This window comes from Biomphalaria glabrata, chromosome 7 (genome assembly GCF_947242115.1).
Source record: "Biomphalaria glabrata chromosome 7, xgBioGlab47.1, whole genome shotgun sequence".
Classification (NCBI taxonomy): domain Eukaryota; kingdom Metazoa; phylum Mollusca; class Gastropoda; family Planorbidae; genus Biomphalaria; species Biomphalaria glabrata.
In genome coordinates this window covers 43,802,850-43,824,110 of record NC_074717.1, presented here as the reverse complement: position 1 = coordinate 43,824,110, position 21,261 = coordinate 43,802,850, and the positions used below count along the sequence as shown (strand labels likewise).

Here is a 21,261-nt window from a genome sequence, read left to right as displayed (position 1 = left end):
TGTCTGTCAGTCAGTCAGTGTGTGAGTTTAACCTGTTTTTTTTTTTATTTAAAAAAAAAACAATCCACTTTCTTTAGTAATGACCAAAAAAAAAGGTTCTCTTCCTAGATTTTGGACACGTTGAGCTGAGAGTCTTAAGCTGCTGACACGTCATTGATATGCCATGAGCAGATGTCATAGCCCCCAATTGGAAAAAGCGACAAGTCGGACGGTAAGAAGTGCTGACATGACCAGAAGAAACGTTTTTTGCTTTGTTAGATTTGGAATATTTTGGCTGCTGCGTTGACACTTTCATGATTGCCTACCGACTTCTTATACTGGAAAGTATACCAGCAGCTGGATCATGTTTCCAACTGGAAAGTATATTTTAACGTGTAACAACCGGAGGGTTACAAATGTTTGAATTTTTTCTAATGCAAAATGATTCAACTGTAAGATGATTCGGTGATTTGGAAAATCTCTAAAAAGTTGGGTAGAAAGATATAAATCTAAGTGGAAGAGTGAAAGCCAGTGGAAGAGTGGAAAGCTAGTAAAAGAGTGGAAAGCTTCTAAAAATTTTGGTTGAAAAATATAAATTTAAGTGGAAGAGTGGAAAGCTTCTAAAAAGTTGGGTGGAAAGATATAAATCTCAGTGGAAGAGTGGAAAGCCAGTAAAAGAGTGGAAAGCTTCTAAAAATTTTGGTTGAAAAATATAAATCTAAGTGGAAGAGTGGAAAGCTTCTAAAAAGTCGGGTGGAAAGATATAAATCTAAATGGAAGAGTGGAAATCCAGTGGAAAAGTGAAAAAACAGTGGAAGTGTGGAAAGCCAGTGGAAGAATAGAAAGCCAGAGGAAGAGTGGAGAGCTTCTAAAAAATTGGGTGGAAAGATATAAATCTCAGTTGAAAGAGCTAAGTGCCTGCATGTCAAACTTAGGCGAGTTGTATCGATGTACACGAGCTTCTGCTCACGATGAAAGTCTTTCCGAAGGTCAACCAAGTGCACCGCTAAGCTGTGTTTACAAACATTGAGTCAGAAAAGACTGGATGGATTCTGCAGGGTGACAGCCTACTCTTCCCCCCTTTCGTGCATCAACATCTAAACACCACATTCGCTGACACGATTCTCTGAGCTTACCATTAGCAAACACATAACTGGGGATGGCTGATCGAGCCAATGCCAGTGAATCCTCCATTACCTTAGTGTAGCGGATCTCACATCCTGAGGACAGGCTGAGGAACAATGTAGAATTTCAAAATGTACTTGTATCATTTTATTTTGAAGGACTAGCTGAATGCCGTTACAAGCTCATTAGTGAGTACAGTGTTTGATCAAACTAATACCACTAATAGAGTGAGATCAGAAAATGAACCACTTTTTAAAGCAAAAGACATAATCATTTCTTCTAGTAAAAGCCAATCTTACAAACCCACTGGAAGGACGAAATTTGCTGGAAAAGACTAGTCCAAGAAAATGACTAGTCCAAGAAAATGACTAGTTTAAGAAATGACTAGTTTAAGAAATGACTAGTTTAAGAAATGGTTAGTCCAAGAAATAACTAGTTTAAGACATGACTATTCCGAGAAACGGCTAGTCCAAGAAACGGCTAGTCCAAGAAATGACTAGTTCAAGAAATGACTTTTCCGAGAAACAGCTATTCCAAGAAATGACTAGTCCAAGAAATGGCTAGTCAAAGAAATAACTAGTCCAAGAAATGCCTAGCCCATTCAGTCACGCATATTAACCAATGACTTAAATTCTGCCAAGTCACTGGCTTTCCTGACTAGCTCAGGCAACCCATTCCATGCTCTAATAGCACTAGGGAAGAAGAAGTATTTGTACAAATTTGTCCTAGCATATGGGATGAGGAATGTGCATTATATTCAAAGGTACCATTACGCCTGTTCGCTCTACCCATTTAGTGCATTTTTTTAAAATAAATAGTACTTAAGTAATCTACTCCTATTGAGCTTGCAAGTAAGTCACTAGATCTACAATCACTAGGACGTGACAAGATACAGCATTACCATAACACCTCTTCGCCTCAATTACATTTTGATTGTTCTACCCCATGTCTTCAGCTTGAGTTCATCATGGCCTCCTCCACGTGATCCATTTCTCGTCTGCCTCTCTTTCCCTAACGCCTTCCTCGCTTTTGCCTTGCCCGATCCTGCCCCCCCCAAATCTATGCTCCAATACTACCCGCCTCACCCCCAAACATAAGCCTGATAAAAAAAACATAGAATCTGATCTCAGTCAATGTTCGTTTATGATGTTTTGTGCAATATGTCAACACAGGCCCTGAACATAGGACACTTGAAACAGAGACTTCAGCGAACCTTGTTTGTGTTAGAGACTCAAGTCTTGTATTGTCGGCTCTTTACCTAGGCACGTAGCTATTTCCTATCTGTGTAGAGTTGTGTGGGGTTGTTATGTAAGATAAAGGCACATACCTATATATATTATACGTAGACTCGACAAGGAGATTTCTAACACTGCTAAAAATGTCGTTAACACAGACCTATATATATATATATTATACGTAGACTGGACATGGACATCTCTAACACTACAACAAATGTCGTGAAAAACTTCAAAAAAAAGCTGAAACAAGGCGTTGTTTTGTATAGTAGTTATAAGAAGTAAAGTTTTTTTCTCAACCCTAACCTATTTAACATATAATTTAATGTTTAGATCTAGATCCAGTAACTGAACATCGTCTCATCTCATATTTATATATATATATATTATCTAGAAAGATCTAGGTCAGCGGTTCTCAACCTTTTAAGCTCGGCGACCCCTTTTTACAATCCCTAACTCTGCCGCGAACCCCCCCCCCCGCACACACACACAGCAATAGAGGAATAGACAAAAAACAATAAACTTGTTCATTATGGCGAGTTAAAGAGGCGGTCAGCACCCCCCCCCCCACACACACACCTTTTGCAAGAGCCACTGCCATCAGCAGTTTATTTAGTGTTGTTTTGTTATTCGGCACATGTCAGGTCACGTGGTGCCTACAAAGCCCACTGAAGTCTCTGTCTAACCCCGGATTTCCCACGTTTAAAACTATCATATTGAAAAGTAATCTATTGACAGTTTCTAAACTATATCTGTTAGGCTTGTCTTCGAGTCTGAAGATGCAGGAGGAGTGCAGTATTTCACGTGGCTGGGCGCAACCCATAACATCAACAACAAAAACAAAAATTAAAAAAAAAAAAATAAAAAAAATAAAAAAAAAATATATATATATATATATATATATATATATATATATATATATATTAAAACAACAGAGGATACCTCGTTTATACAGCTTATAGAGCGATTATTTATTTTTCTCTTAATAATAAATGAATGTAAGATTCTTAAAAATGAAACTTTTTTTTTTTAGCCCGCAACCCCCCCCCCCCCCCCCCCCCCCCCGAGAAAGAATCCTGGTCAAGCGAATGTAAAGATCTACTACACTTTATAATATTTCAGTTAAAGGCCTTTACATCTAGAAGACGATGCACACGATGTCCCTGAACATAAATTAATGAACCTCTTTTTAAACCACATTCTGGTGGAATCAACGTTGGTAGCGTCAGTTAGGAGAGAAAGAGTTAATGAATAATGCCTACGTGCGGAAATACGCGAAGACAGTCGAGTCCATTCAAGATAAATCTCTCGCTCTCTTGCCAAATTAAAATTTATTTCTTTACTTTTTAAACTTAGAACGGTCAAACCAGAGTTTTTCCCGTGTGGCCAACGAGCTAGTCATTCCTTTCCCTACGATATAGATCTACACCAACTGTCCTTTTTTTTTTTTTTTGTTAGGAAAATCGATTTCCATTTCGAAGGTTAATGATGAGTGCATTGACCTGCATATTTTTCCACATCTGATGCAGACAAAGCCGTTATGCGCCAAGGGTCTATTTAAGTTTTCTTTTCGTCTTCTGTGCCTGTCTTCAATATGGGCTTTTCTTTTGGGTCTCAAATGTAAGTCCCGCAGCCTTGCAGAGAGCTCTCCAAAAGCCTCTTTCAGATGCCACCAGCTGCCAACTACTTTGCTCTATGCCACTGAAAGTGTGTGTGGGGGGGGGGGGCGCACCTCTGTTATGCTCGTATGAAATAGTGTTTCACACTAACAACAAATTACATAGCAAAAAAGAAGAATGTTGTTTCACACTAACAACAAATTACATAGCAAAAAAAGGAGAATGTTGTTTCACACTAACAACAAATTACATAGCAAAAAAAGAAGAATGTTGTTTCACACTAACAACAAATTACTTAGCAAAAAAAGGAGAATGTTGTTTCACACTAACAACAAATTACTTAGCAAAAAAGAAGAATGTTGTTTCACACTAACAACAAATTACTTAGCAAAAAAAGAAGAATGTTGTTTCACACTAACAACAAATTACTTAGCAAAAAAAGAAGAATGTTGTTTCACACTAACAACAAATTACTTAGCAAAAAAAGAAGAATGTTGTTTCACACTAACAACAAATTACATAGCAAAAAAAGAAGAATGTTGTTTCACACTAACAACAAATTACTTAGCAAAAAAAGAAGAATGTTGTTTCACACTAACAACAAATTACTTAGCAAAAAAAGAAGAATGTTGTTTCACACTAACAACAAATTACTTAGCAAAAAAAGAAGAATGTTGTTTCACACTAACAACAAATTACATAGCAAAAAAAGAAGAATGTTGTTTCACACTAACAACAAATTACTTAGCAAAAAAAGAAGAATGTTGTTTCACACTAACAACAAATTACATAGCAAAAAAAGAAGAATGTTGTTTCACACTAACAACAAATTACTTAGCAAAAAAGAAGAATGTTGTTTCACACTAACAACAAATTACTTAGCAAAAAAAGAAGAATGTTGTTTCACACTAACAACAAATTACATAGCAAAAAAAGAAGAATGTTGTTTCACACTAACAACAAATTACTTAGCAAAAAAGAAGAATGTTGTTTCACACTAACAACAAATTACTTAGCAAAAAAAAAAAAAGGAAGAATGTTGAATACAAATAAATGTTGAAAATATTTGAAATAACAGGTTGCGAAAAAACAACACAAGAAAACAAGAGCGCAAACTCTGCGGATCTCTACCAGATACTAGCCCCTCCTGGTTCAGTGCTAGGAATATTATAAGCTATCAGTTTGAGTTAAGTCAGAAGTGTGCACTGCAATAATGTTTATGTAAACATTCAGATAATGAAGACATATGAAGGGATAACTCTTGCTTTGTGTTATTGTCCAAGTTACTTCCCCTTGGATTGGCGGGGGAGAGGGGCGGGCACAGCTTAAAGAAATACATGTTGGTGTATTAGATATTATAAACGTACATTCCTTGTTTCATTTTTCACTAAAAAAAAATAAAATCTGCATCTGAGGCTACTGGCAGGATTCTAAACACACACTAAACCAGACATCTTTAGAATGGAACTTTTTTTTCATCCCACTTAAGTGTAATAGTATTATGAGCCTCACTTTGGGTCACAATAACATTTGATGGAATGCTAAAGAATATATATGCAATGTGGTCACGTGTTCCCCTCCCCCACTCCCATTAGACCAATTCATTGTTTCCCCTCTTACATTCTAACTATAAATAGACATTGAGACGAGCTTGTGGTGTCCAACTTGCGACTCTTGAGTCTCATTTTCAAGTGGTACCAATCACGATTCCATATCAAAACCTTGAATCAACTGAATAAGCTTTGAAATACAAATCTACCAAACAGGATGAAAACGCATGGACAATCTTATACTGTAGCTTGTATCAATTACAGACTTTCGTTCAAAAGAGAAGATAATTATGTCCTGTGCATGTGTTAATCTAGTCGTGCATGATAATTAGAGACATGAACTCTGCAAAGACATTGGTTTCCTGGGCTGATTCAGGACACAGGTAAAAAGAGTATAGAAATAAAAATTGAGAATCTAGTAGCCGACGGACGATATTCATAGGAAGATTGTCTATTTAGATCACAGACTACACATAGGAAGATTGTCTATTTAGATCACAGACTACACATAGGAAGATTGTCTATGTAGATGACAGACTACACATAGGAAGATTTTCTATTTAGATGACAGACTACACATAGGAAGATTGTTTATTTAGATGACAGACTACACATGGGAAGATTGTCTATTTAGATCACAGACTACACATGGGAAGACTGTCTATTTAGATCACAGACTACACATGGGAAGATTGTCTATTTAGATCACAGACTACACATAGGAAGATTGTCTATTTAGATCACAGACTACACATGGGAAGATTGTCTATTTAGATCACAGACTACACATAGGAAGATTGTCTATTTAGATCACAGACTACACATAGGAAGATTGTCTATTTAGATCACAGACTACACATAGGAAGATTGTCTATTTAGATCACAGACACACATAGGAAGATTGTCTATTTAGATCACAGACTACACATAGGAAGATTGTCTATTTAGATCACAGACTACACATACGAAGATTGTCAATTTAGATGACAGAATAACGACAACGACAATGATGGACCAAAATGAAAGTCTGCGCTCTGACACTGTTTATATATTGTTTCAACTGGATGGTACTACCTTCTACAATTTGTTATTCAGCAGATTACTCCGCACGTTTTTTTGTTGTTTTTTTTTTTTACTTTGATACATTGTACCCTTACGTTTGGCCAGGACCAGCAGAACTAAAATGTATACACAAACATTGGGAACATTTTAAATCACTCCTTGGAAACATTTTATAGAGAATTGAATGGTCCATTACCTTCATTACATTGGAGGTGGGAGAGGTAGAGAGAGAGAGAGAGAGAGAAAGGTAGAGAGAGAGAGATAGAGAGAGAGAGAAAGGTAGAGAGAGAGAGAGAGAGGTAGAGAGAGAGAGAGAGAGAGAAAGAGAGAGAGAGAGAGAGAGAGACAGAGAGAGACAGAGAGAGAGATAGAGAGAGATAGAGAGAGGTAGAGAGATAGAGAGAGAGAGAGAGAGAAAGAGAGAGAGAGAGAGAGGTAGAGAGAGAGAGAGAGAGAAAGAGAGAGATAGCAGAAGACAAAGAAAATGACGAAGAAGAGGGAAAAAAAATGTATATCTTGGGATTTAAAACAAAAAAAAAACTCGTGGGTTAGAACTAACTAGTTTATTGGTTGGCAACCTTTACCGACACAAGAGCCACGGCTGTCAATCAATGTGTTACATTCCTAGCGGCCAAAAGAACACATGCGTAAATATATGCCTCGATATATGTCGCGTTTGCGTTGGGCGTGCCCATTCGGAAACTGCAGCAGAGATGTGTCGTTTAAACCATTTTTTTTTTTTACAGGAAACATATACTTCGACATTTCAATCAGAAACACGTGCCCGTGGCCTATTCTCCATACTTCAACAAAAAAAAAATTCAATATTTCCTGCATTGTTCTCGTGATCTCTAGTTTGCTAAATGCAATAAAGAGAGAATGTGTCCCACGGATAAGTTGATTTAGTCTCCAGGTAAATGCTTTTCGTTTTTCAAACGCGCATTTGTATTTGTGACTTTATGTGCTCTCAAAGTTTACCCAAGGGGCTTAACCCAGTCAAGGATAAACTAGGGTAAACTAGGTTATTTCCCTTGGACTCCCTCGCATTTTCTAAATAGATGAACAGCGAATGAAAGGAAATGTACACTGCTTCAAATGGTTTGTGATTTATAGCTGAAGACAACACAAACTATCAGATTTCTAAACACCAAACTACCTTCAAAACAGCAAATAATCCAACAGCGAAACAATGGACCGCGATCAGTCGTTCCAGAAGGCTTCAACACTGAGCCGCGACGTCACAGCCTGTGGAAAGTTTAGACCAATACTTCGTTGCCGCGTCAAACCTTTGAGGGCTATTGGTCTCCATTTCCCACAGGTTGCGTCGTCGCAGGTCAGTGTTGAGGTCTACTGTAATGATTGGTCTCGCTCGGACACACTTCGTGCAAATCGCCAACTAGCATCACAAGGCAAGCACTGAAAAGAAACCCACAAGGCAAGCACTGAAAAGAAACCCACAAGGCATGCACTGAAAAGAAACCCACAAGGCATGCACTGAAAAGAAACCCACAAGGCATGCACTGAAAAGAAACCCACAAGGCATGCACTGAAAAGAAACCCACAAGGCATGCACTGAAAAGAAACCCACAAAGGCAAGCACTGAAAAGAAACCCACAAGGCATGCACTGAAAAGAAACCCACAAGGCATGCACTGAAAAGAAACCCACAAGGCATGCACTGAAAAGAAACCCACAAGGCATGCACTGAAAAGAAACCCACAAGGCATGCACTGAAAAGAAACCCACAAGGCATGCACTGAAAAGAAACCCACAAGGCAAGCACTGAAAAGAAACCCACAAGGCAAGCACTGAAAAGAAACCCACAAGGCATGCACTGAAAAGAAACCCACAAGGCAAGCACTGAAAAGAAACCCACAAGGCAAGCACTGAAAAGAAACCCACAAGGCAAGCACTGAAAAGAAACCCACAAGGCAAGCACTGAAAAGAAACCCACAAGGCAAGCACTGAAAAGAAATCCACAATGCAAGCACTGAAAAGAAACCCACAAAGGCAAGCACTGAAAAGAAACCCACAAGGCAAGCACTGAAAAGAAACCCACAAGGCATGCACTGAAAAGAAACCCACAAGGCATGCACTGAAAAGAAACCCACAAAGGCAAGCACTGAAAAGAAACCCACAAGGCATGCACTGAAAAGAAACCCACAAGGCATGCACTGAAAAGAAACCCACAAGGCATGCACTGAAAAGAAACCCACAAGGCATGCACTGAAAAGAAACCCACAAGGCATGCACTGAAAAGAAACCCACAAGGCATGCACTGAAAAGAAACCCACAAGGCAAGCACTGAAAAGAAACCCACAAGGCAAGCACTGAAAAGAAACCCACAAGGCATGCACTGAAAAGAAACCCACAAGGCAAGCACTGAAAAGAAACCCACAAGGCAAGCACTGAAAAGAAACCCACAAGGCAAGCACTGAAAAGAAACCCACAAGGCAAGCACTGAAAAGAAACCCACAAGGCAAGCACTGAAAAGAAATCCACAATGCAAGCACTGAAAAGAAACCCACAAAGGCAAGCACTGAAAAGAAACCCACAAGGCAAGCACTGAAAAGAAACCCACAAGGCAAGCACTGAAAAGAAACCCACAAGGCAAGCACTGAAAAGAAACCCACAAGGCAAGCACTGAAAAGAAACCCACAAGGCAAGCACTGAAAAGAAACCCACAAGGCAAGCACTGAAAAGAAACCCACAAGGCAAGCACTGAAAAGAAACCCACAAGGCAATCACTGAAAAGAAACCCACAAGGCAAGCACTGAAAAGAAACCCACAAGGCAAGCACTGAAAAGAAACCCACAAAGGCATGCACTGAAAAGAAACCCACAAAGGCAAGCACTGAAAAGAAACCCACAAGGCAAGCACTGAAAAGAAACCCACAAGGCAAGCACTGAAAAGAAACCCACAAGGCAAGCACTGAAAAGAAACCCACAAGGCATGCACTGAAAAGAAACCCACAAGGCATGCACTGAAAAGAAACCCACAAGGCATGCACTGAAAAGAAACCCACAAGGCATGCACTGAAAAGAAACCCACAAGGCATGCACTGAAAAGAAACCCACAAGGCATGCACTGAAAAGAAACCCACAAGGCAAGCACTGAAAAGAAACCCACAAGGCAAGCACTGAAAAGAAACCCACAAGGCATGCACTGAAAAGAAACCCACAAGGCAAGCACTGAAAAGAAACCCACAAGGCAAGCACTGAAAAGAAACCCACAAGGCAAGCACTGAAAAGAAACCCACAAGGCAAGCACTGAAAAGAAACCCACAAGGCAAGCACTGAAAAGAAATCCACAATGCAAGCACTGAAAAGAAACCCACAAAGGCAAGCACTGAAAAGAAACCCACAAGGCAAGCACTGAAAAGAAACCCACAAGGCAAGCACTGAAAAGAAACCCACAAGGCAAGCACTGAAAAGAAACCCACAAGGCAAGCACTGAAAAGAAACCCACAAGGCACAAGAAAGAGAGGGCGTACACTAACAAGGCGAACTAGACGCGGACACTTAAAATGTTTGGTTACACCTGAAACAAGATGAAAAGGATGGCCCAAGATAGTGGATCATTGCCTAGAACAGGGGATAATAGAGATTTAGTGTTGGTGGCCCAAGACAAGGAATAATAGAGATCTATTCCAGATTGCAGTGGGGTAACGGGCTGTAAATAATTAAGTAATTATTGATTATTAATTTGTGTCTTTAAATGTCACAAACTCTAACAATTCTAGGAGCTGCCGACATAACGAACTAGAGCACACTTGAACGTATCAAAGTAGTGTCTAAAGAAATATCAGAAGGAAGCTTTGCTCTCTTATTATTCTTAAATACTTGTGGAAAAACTTGCGGTACATCTTGGGGCGATTCAAGGACTATGTGTTAATGACTCAGAAAAAAGTTGATAGAAATCTTATAATGGCATTCCTGTAAAACTTATTTCACATGTAAGAGTGGAACGGTTCTCAGAGGAAACAAATTAGCTACACAAAGTTATTGAGCAGCCCAACCAGCGTCCAATAAAGAAATAGGCGTACCATTAACGAAAAAAAAACAAAAGACAATCCTTCTAAGTCAGGGGCTCTAAAACCTGTGGGTCGCGATCCCCTTGGGGGTCGATTGACGATTCGCCAGGGGTCGCCTAAGACCATCAAAAATATGGATTGCATATTGTCGACTCTTCTATTGCTGTGTGTGAGTGGGGGGGGGGGGGGGTCGCGGCAGAGTGGGGGATTGTAAAAAGGGGTCGCCGAGCATAAAAGGTTGAGAACCGCTGTTCTAAGTGCATCATATATTGTACAAGTTGAATTGGGGAATTACTGAAGTTTAACAAAATTTATCTTGCTAAGTTGAGGCATGTTTATAACAAGTCCTAGATCTCCGCTATAGCAGGTGATGGTGGATGGAGGCTACAAAATATATTTGTAAAGGTCAACAAGCAGATGAAAAAAAAAAGATTACCTATTAAAAAACAAAGCTTATATTAGAGAAAGAACCGCTAATTACTGCCATTTGAAAATGGCAGGGTTTATCTCCCTTTCTGCCATATCAACGAAATTAATTAATGAGTACTAATTGATTCCCTAATTGGTTAATTTTTGGATTAATTCGTGTATTGTCATCGACTATTAATAATTATAAAAAAAAATCTCAACTTGCTCTGTGAATGGGAAGTGGGAGAAAAACGTGTCAAATCGTTAAAGGGGATTAAATCCATATATACACATTAAGTAGCAGTTATTCCCCTTATTTCGAGATCAAACAAAATAAGTCATCACCACTAATTAATTAACTAATTGGTTAATTTTTTGTTTTGTTTCATGTCTTGTCAGGTACTAGGGAAAATGGTGCTCAGTTTCTACTTGATCCGAGAATGGGAAATGTTCTTTTTACCAGACAGACAGATAGACAGACAGACAGAGTGAGTTGATATAAACTTTGTAAAAAGTAAGGCCGGCTAGTCACGGATGCTATCTAAATGTCGTGGTTCTTCTCTTTGACGGAGTGAAACTCTCTGACCATCTAACCGACCAAATCAATTGACCGATCCCCTTTAGCTAGTCAATATGTAACATATCCGAGACGCTGACCTGCGACGTCGCAACCTATGGGCAGTTCAGACCAATAGCTTGTTGCCACGTTACAGGTCGTGACGTCCTGCCAGTGACATGGCAACAAGCTATTGGTCTAAACTGCCCACGGGTAGCCACGTCGTAGGGCATCATCGACGTGGCCTCCGATCACGATTGGTCTCGACATATCACACCTGACACTAGTACCAGAATGATTTCAACAAAATACATTTCTCTAAGTCCTAAAAACTTGATGGCTCAAACAGTCCGTATGACATTTGGGTTCAATACGTTTTGTCGGGTGTTATGTTGTAAGTAAAAGACCTAACAGTCCGTATGACATTTGGCTTCAATACGTTCTGTCGGGTGTTATGTTTTAAGTAAAAGACCTAACAGTCCGTATGACATTTGGCTTCAATCTGTTTTGTCGGGTGTTATGTTGTAAGTAAAAGACCTAACAGTCCGTATGACATTTGGCTTCAATACGTTTTGTCGGGTGTTATGTTGCAAGTGAAAGACCTAACAGTCCGTATGACATTTGGCTTCAATACGTTTTGTCGGGTGTTAAGTGGCAAATAAAAGACCTAACCGTATTTCGTCAACCAAATGTCCACTTCTGGGGTACGGGTGGATTCTGATATTTACACATTATCCGTTTGGCAGCAAAGAATGCCATGGATTTAAACTCTTGACCTTCCTTGAAAAAATATGACCTGAAATGTAGACAGCACTACTAGGCATGAATGAGTAAGATACTTCTAGCTGCCACAGTCACACAATGCAATGTATAAACATTGCGAGGGGGGTGGGGGGAAACAGCCGAGTCCCATTTGTTGCCCACTGCAAAGGTGAGAGGCGAGTGAGCGTGGGTGGATGGTTAGCGCCGCAATGGCACAGCCACAAAGTGGCTAATTCACATCCGCAACTAACTGCCGAGGCTAAGCAAATGCCTTTACGCGTCAAGCATCTGGATGGGGGGTTTTGGGAGTGGCGCGGCTGTCGTGGAAGACCGGCATATTTTCTCACGTCACCAGGGAGAGGGGGGAATTTAGCGCTGATTGGCTCAAGATTATAGCAAAAGTAAAAAAGTGTAACCTCAGCACTATTTCGTTTAGCGGCGGCATGCGAATGTATTTATAGCGCGTGTTTACATCGAGGTCAGAAAATGTATAGTCGCCTGTCTCCAGTGATTGTACTTCTGATTGACACACGGGCTCACGGTAAGTTCGAACTTAAGTTTATCTACATGTCTAGACTGTACCCATGGCTCCTGGAACAAAGGTGGTGTCTTGTTTAAAAAAACAACAACAACACAAAAGATCACCTAGTTCTAGATCTACATGCCATGGTCTTTATTTCTTAATTTCATTTGGTCTTTTATTGCTATACAGATGTTTAATTGGAGAAAGAAAAAGAAGCTCTTTTTCTTTAAAAAGAAGCTCTTTTTCTTTATTAAGACATGCTACTAGATCTAGTTATTACAAGACACGACTTTCAATATCCATACTAACAGCGTCTAGTTTGTGTGTGTATCCTAACATTATTTTATGACAGAGGTAATTATTCAAAACGGAGAAGAACAAATGTTATAGAATGTTTATCAACGTTCAAATGTTAGTACTTAAGGCTAACTCACTTTCCTCTCTTGTTAAGCCAGTGGATCCAGGTGTGAGCCTAATTGTTGTACTGATAGGCGTTGGTTAGTACTGCTGATGAGGGAGATGAATTTATTTAACTTAAACGAATACTAATTTCTTGCACTGTGCACAGTTGGAGGGTGGAAAATTTCGGTATGTACACCCCCCCCCCTAAGTAGCATCTGCTCATTAAGTTATATCTCAGTTCTGCTGTATCAGGTAGATTTAGAAATACTACGGTGGTGTAGGCGGTGTAGGTGCGTCTTTTGGTTCAATGCTCCAGTCACAAAGCCAAACCTTCTTTTTTTTGTGGGCATGCAGGTCACTGAGTATGCACCTCGCTACTTTCATTTTTTTTTTTTTTTGTAATTCTATGACGATGGCCATGTTTTATTTGGTACTAGCTGTTGCTTTTCATGAATACTCTACTGATGGGGGGGGGGGGGGGGGGCGCGGTGGCTGACTGGTAAAGTGGAGTCTCGGGTCCGAATCTCGGAATCTCGCCCGTGAGACCACCCAACTCTAATGGGTACCTTACTTTAGTTAGGGGAAGCAAAGGCGGCTGGACGTTGTGCTGACCACGAGACATCCTCGTGAACTGTCAGCCATTGAAACAGATGAACTCTACATCATCTGAGAGGAATACTTAACTTTCAACCATGCGATCAATGAATTGGGAAGAACTAAACAGCTAAAATGACCTTTGAAAATGTTCACATTTTGTGTTTGGCTCAAAGATTTGAGATAAATGAAAAAAAAAAAACAGCGTTTCTCAAAAGTTTAGAGCGTGTCCCCATTCTCAACCTGCAGAGGAGAAACTTGCTGAGAGGGGGGCCCGAAAGCGTTGAAAGAATTCAGGTGCCTTTTTCATTTAAGTCCATATTTAAATAAGTATAAATAGCATTAGTAACAATGTTTTAAACAGTGAAATAATTTAAGAGAGGTCATTTCATTGATCTCAGTGGGACCTTTTCGAATGTCTAACGTTTCTACAAGAGGCGTCTGTAACAATATCGAATGTGTCTCTGTTGTTATTTCAAACAAAACACCGCAATACGTCTCATTTCATGTATTCCGCTTGACTTTGTTTTTCATGTCTAAACCGTCCATTTTCTCCCCAATTATGGTGCGCCGTAGTGTTGACAACTTTTGCATGACGGGGTCAAACAAGCAAAATAAAAATAAAAAATACTTTAAAAAAAAAACAAGAAAGCTTGTATTAAGTGTCTCAGTTAGTCATGTAATTAAATTTGTAATAAGCCTCAGACGACTATTTAAAAAGGAGACTAAATCAGCTTATACCAACACTTTAGTCATGTACTATTTATTTCCATTGTTTGGGATACCAAAACAAAGTACTTTATTACCAATAGTTAATGAACTCATTGGTTATTTTTTTGTTATTGATTCTTGTGTTGTCAGGTAAAAGAAATAATTTGGCAAAATTTCAGCTTGATCCGAGATTGGGTGTCGGAGAAATAACGTGTACAAACTTTTGGCCCAGGCAGACAAACAGACAGAGTGAGTTGATATAAGCTTTGTAAAAATCGTGCTTAACACAAAGATAATGAAACGGACGATCACGCCAATTACACATGTAAGTTTTATGTTCCCAGAATGACCCTCGAGTTTTTACTAAAAGCCAATGCAGTTTCCTTCTTCGCTTTCCCTGACCTGTGCTTTTTTTTTTTTTTATAGAAAAATATAAAGTCCAATGTAGACACCAGGAGAATGCATTTCTGCAGCTCAGAATGAAAGAGAACGCTAGTCGCCCTGACTAGGTGGCACGCAAATGTTTTTTTGTATCTAGGGGCGACAAAAGTAAAAAAGTTTGAGAAACACTGTATACAATAGAATACAGTTACAGTATAAGAAACTATGACAAATGCGTAATCTACTTATTAGAATATCAATAGTAGTGATAACTACCTCACTATACCATTTCTTTCTTTTCTGCCTCTCTATAGTGTGTGTTTTTTCTAACCCCCCCACCCATTTCCACCACCCTCTCTATAACTCTCCTTCTCTCTCTCTCTCTCTCTCTCTCTCCTTCTGACATTTTCTACTTCGCTGAACGATTAGCTTTGTTGAAACGAAGTCTTTAAAAAAAAAAAGAATTGTGATTGTTTATGTGTGTGCAGTGTGTGGCGCACGCGAGTGTGTGAATGGTGTGCATGAATCATATTGCTACAATTAGTCTCTCTCTCTACAAGCGAATGTTCAAAGTTCCCTGAAACTCCACAACACTCAAATCAGAAGGCGTTGTCTCTAACGCCGGGAATGTTGTGTACCTTGATGTCCCACAGTGGACACTGGCCCCGCTATTCCACGTGAAGAAAGTAGCCCCACTAGTCCTTCTAGTTGAAATTGTAATGTTGGCACGCACGTTTAGATCCCCGCCCCCCTAATACCCATCACATGTGTTGTGGAGGTCGTTGACTTGTAGCACCAAACTTCTGGTAGACAACTAATCCGCTGTAGGCGTAGTGTATTCTAATAACTTGACTGACTTCTTGGTGAACAATATTATACATAACTTTTATTACAATATGGACAAAATCAATTTGAGATACAATGAAACAAACGTAGTAGACTTTGATAATGGTATTCTAAACAAAATCTAACTCACTAAAAAAAACACGTCTTTTCACTCTGGCCTCATGGAGAAATCCTTCCTACCTAAAGACCGCTGACGACAACGCCGCTTATCTTGCATCATTGACAATCAATCGCTAACCTCTTCCCACCGTCACCATAGAAACACACACACACACCATTAACTTTTCTAAGCCAGCGTGTTTGAGTCCCAATGTTTGCATATCACTTGAAGCTCCTCCTTAGACTTCCTTACACCATAAGAAGGACGGGCACGAGAGGATGTTGACATCGCACACGCCACCAGGCACCATGTCCATCACTTCATCTTCTTTGCGCCAACCCCTCCAACCCACCTCCCTCTTCCGAATCCTCTAGTACCCCTCCAAACATAATAAGATATTTTCTAAAAATGTCTCGGGGTCATGTCAAACATTGAACGTCTTGTCAAAGTCTATGTACATGGTATCTACGTTACACCATTAGAAGGACGGGCACGAGAGGATGTAGACATCGCACACGCCACCAGGCACCATGTCCATCACTTCATCTTCTTTGCGCCAACCCCTCCAACCCACCTCCCTCTTCCGAATCCTCTAGTACCCCTCCAAACATAATAAGATATTTTCTAAAAATGTCTCGGGGGTCATGTCAAACATTGAACGTCTTGTCAAAGTCTATGTACATGGTATCTACGTTTGTTTCGTGACAAGAGCGACATGCTACAAACTCCACTATTGTTTGTCCTGTTGTCTTTGAACTTTACACCTCAATGTCCACGTGTGTTTCTGTAAAACTGGAAGAACAGGAAACTCCTGAGAAAGGCTTCTAATTATTCAAACAGTTAACCCCCCCCCCACACCCTCAACCTTTTTTCACCATTTTTTTTTTAGATAAATGTAAATAGGGTTTCACGAAATAACACATTGCAGTGTTAGGAATAAAAGTACATAGCAGGTATAGACCGCTAATGAAAGGGACTGAACGTATTATAAAAAGTCAAAGCTACTAGACACACGGCGTAGTGATTTCTGAGCTACTAGGCACACGGCGTAGTGATTTCTGAGCTACTAGGCACAGGGCGTAGTGATTTCTGAGCTACTAGGCACACGGCGTAGTGATTTCTGAGCTACTAGGCACACAGCGTAGTGATTTCTGAGCTACTAGGCACACGGCGTAGTGATTTCTGAGCTACTAGGCACACAGCGTAGTGATTTCTGAGCTACTAGGCACACGGCGTAGTGATTTCTGAGCTACTAGGCACACAGCGTAGTGGCTTCTGAGCTACAGCGTAGTGATTTCTGAGCTACTAGAGTCTTACTAGACACACGGCGTTGTGATTTCTGAGCTACTACGCACACGGCGTAGTGATTTCTGAGCTACTAGTCACACGGCGTAGTGATTTCTGGGCTACTAGGCACACGGCGTAGAGATTTCTGAGCTACTAGACACACGGCGTAGTGATATGTTTCTGAGCTTCTTGGCAGAAACACGACATAGTTATCTTAGCCTGTGTGACTTGAATGAAATAAGATAATACACAATCACCAAAATATCTTGACCAAAAGAATCGGCTGACAAAAGAATCAAGCCGAATGTTCTTTCACCAAAGGAAAGTAGTTTGACCTAAGGTCGAAAAGAGAGAATGGCTCTTCTCAAATTTTCTGCCCGAAAAAAACTCTTTATTCACTAGATAAACAATTAATCATATCAATTTTCCGGGGTTTTAACTCATTGAGCCCCACTAGTCTAATACATCACATGTAACAAACTTTAACCAAACGCTTCACGTGGTGTTAGAGGGACATAGCGTCCAGTCGCGTTAGAATGTCCGCGAAAGCATGTTGATGATTTCAGAGTGCACATAGCATCAATAGATTCCTCGACATGTGAGACTTTTGTCAAGTCTTAGAAACACTCTCTACAGAATTTCGCATGGACCTCTAATTTTCCGATACAGCCTGACTACACCACTGAATACAAGAGCTTGGTGACATATATCTTGTACAATCCTAAATACTTGACATTTAGACTGTATTGCTTGCAATTATATGCTTTATTTTTTTGGTTTCTTCAACATTGCATATAGCTGAATGTTTTCGACTGTGTGTGGGTGTCTGTACTGGTTGATGAATTCTGATAAAACCCATGAGTAAGCGACTATGGTAGAGGAGTTTATAAATGGGGGGTGAACCACTAATGAAAGTTAGTTCAGACTGAGAGACACAAGGACATGGGTTTGTTATAGCTCTGAAGCGAGTCATGTTTTCTTGACATTTATTATTATTATCCTATAATTCTACATACATCGAAATTGAAATTGATAGCTGTATGTGTGTGTATATATATATATATACTTTAATAAATATAATATATATATATCGGTATATATAATTAAAGCAAGTCCATTTTGTATAAAAACAGGTCTGTTAGGTTTTAATCCAGTTCTGCATTAAGAAACTACACCTATATAGGTTTAGTTAGATCAGCTGTGTGCAGCTCCAAAGTTACAACGACCTGTATTCATACAAACTTCTCAAGTGTCTCGTCCGCTGATATCCCCTGTCGTAAACTCTCCCGTTCAGACCTTGCGATCCATGGGGCAGATAATGTAAAGGCCCTATGTTTCTGTGGCCTACGGTTACCGAGGCCAGCACAACGACCGACCGCCTTTACTTTCCCCCCACTATTAGAGCTGGGTGGACTTAGGGTCCTGAAATATAAAAAAATCCCAGCCTTCACCAGCATTCGATCCAGAAGAAATGAAGAAATTAATTGTAGATAAAATAAATGAGAAATGGACGAGCTCTCATCCAAATCACAAGAAAGATGACGCTTACTATAAGCTATCCCGACAAGACCAACGTCTAATCTTTCGACTCAGGACCGGACACAACAGAATGCGACAACACATGTTCCGGAAGCTCAAAATATGAACCAGTGAAATCTGCCCATGTGGAGTATCACCAGAAAATGCTGACCACGTCCTCCAAAACTGCTATCTCTACCAAGAGGCCCGTATAAGACATTGGCCCCAAATCACCCCAATAGAAAGAAAACTATATGGAGAGCTCCCTGATTTGGAAACCACTGCGCAGTTCATCTCATGTATTGGTCTAGTCATATGAACACTCCAACATAACAATGAGAACGATGACGAAGAAGAAGAAGACCAGCATTCGAACCCGGGAAGCAAACTTTACCACTCAGCATGCGCGCTTCAGGCTTAGGCGATATTCTTTACTTCTGAAGAACACCAGAAACTTATTGAATCTAGTTACAGGGTTTGGTCTTGGGGGGGGGGGGGGGTGTGAAAAGTTAGATGTGTTTGTATTTTATTGACCTCATACACCAACAACTCGGCCTAGGTCCGCCTGCTTTACTTGACACAAATACCGCAGACGAAGCATTGCATCACAGGGGCAGCAACTTGCACTGAGTCAACATATGACCGTCTGGAGTGACGTCACGCCCAGCTCAAGGCAAAGCGGTTTTTACCTGCGTGCCATGGCAGTGAATGAATGAACGTGGCTGGCCTGAACAGAGCTGGTGACAAAGAAATCTCAGTATCGGGAGGGGGGAGATCTCTGATTTGGCGGCCACCGTGGCTGAATCATCTATACCAAGTCATGAGTGTGAGTAACGAGTTCAAGGTCAAGACAAAAAGTGTGAGCAGTTTGTAAACATTAGATCAGATTGACAAATCCTTTTCTTTTAAATATAGACTGTTACTAGGGTATATGTTGCCTTTAGCTCATAACAGGTAAGCTAACTTACCCCTGTAGACGTCTTAATTAACTTGATACGGAAATTTTTACTAAGGCTAGTAATTCTCTTTTTTCAAACAAAATAACATAGATAGTTGACCACTTGATAGTTGACCACTAGATAGTTGACCACTTGATAGTTGACCACTAGATAGTTGAAATTTGTAAACATTAGATCAGATTGACAAATCCTTTTCTTTTAAATATAGACTGTTACTAGGGTATATGTTTCCTTTAGCTCATAACAGGTAAGCTAACTTACCCCTGTAGACGTCTTAATTAACTTGATACGGAAATTTTTACTAAGGCTAGTAATTCTCTTTTTTCAAACAAAATAACATAGATAGTTGACCACTTGATAGTTGACCACTAGATAGTTGACCACTTGATAGTTGACCACTAGATAGTTGAAATTTGTAAACATTAGATCAGATTGACAAATCCTTTTCTTTTAAATATAGACTGTTACTAGGGTATATGTTTCCTTTAGCTCATAACAGGTAAGCTAACTTACCCCTGTAGACGTATTAATTAACTTGATACGGAAATTTTTACTAAGGCTAGTAATTCTCTTTTTTCAAACAAAATAACATAGATAGTTGACCACTTGATAGTTGACCACTAGATAGTTGACCACTTGATAGTTGACCACTAGATAGTTGACCACTACATAGTTGACCACTTGATAGTTGACCACTATTTGCAGCTTTGGTTGTCAGCGTAGAAAAACAAGTTCAATTACAAAGTGTCCAATGAGTATCTCCCGGGGGTAACATCTACTTGTTCACACCCAACGGTATTCACACGTTATTTCCGTTTCCGTTTTCTTAACACCAGCAGGCCTCTTCTATTCCTAGGTATCAATCTTTCTAACCAATTACACCAGCAGGCCTCTTCTATTCCTAGGTATCAATCTTTCTAACCAATTACACCAGCAGGTCTCTTCTATTCCTAGGTATCAATCTTTCTAAACAATTACACCAGCAGGTCTCTTCTATTCCTAGGTATCAATCTTTCTAACCAATTACACCAGCAGGCCTCTTCTATTCCTAGGTATCAATCTTTCTAAACAATTACACCAGCAGGCCTCTTCTATTCCTAGGTATCAATCTTTCTAACCAATGACACCAGCAGGCCTCTTCTATTCCTAGGTATCAATCTTTCTAACCAATTACACCAGCAGGCCTCTTCTATTCCTAGGTATCAATCTTTCTAACCAATGACACCAGCAGGCCTCTTCTATTCCTAGGTATCAATCTTTCTAACCAATGACACCAGCAGGCCTCTTCTATTCCTAGGTATCAATCTTTCTAACCAATGACACCAGCCAATACACACACACACACACACACACACTCGCTCCATGATATAGACTAAAAAAGGGTGCAAATTAATTATGACTTAAAGAACTTGGGTGCAACTAGTAACAAGCACAAAATGAAACAGTTACCAGTCACAGAGTAAACAAGGTTACAAAGACAGTTTGTGTGGACACACAAACTTAAAATCGGCCCCCGAGGTGGTCCACCTAGAGACAGACGGACAGATCTAGACTTTGGTAGAGGATAGAACATATTAGGCTGTAAAAAAAATATACTTTAAAAAAATCATTT

General features: G+C 39.8%; 2 protein-coding genes across 2 annotated transcripts in view; one reads left to right on the top strand and one right to left on the bottom strand.

Annotated features, from left to right (window-relative positions):
• Positions 1-21,261, bottom strand: part of LOC106051503 (protein disulfide-isomerase TMX3-like) — a 126,932-nt gene that overhangs the window by 25,069 nt on the left and 80,602 nt on the right. The window lies entirely within an intron of this gene.
• The window catches only part of LOC106060938 (fibrinogen C domain-containing protein 1-like), a 52,896-nt gene continuing 44,198 nt past the window's right edge, over positions 12,564-21,261 (top strand). The window contains exon 1 of the mRNA XM_056034517.1: positions 12,564-12,869. The gene's annotated coding sequence lies outside the window, so the exon portion shown is untranslated. The remainder of the gene's footprint in view (positions 12,870-21,261) is intronic.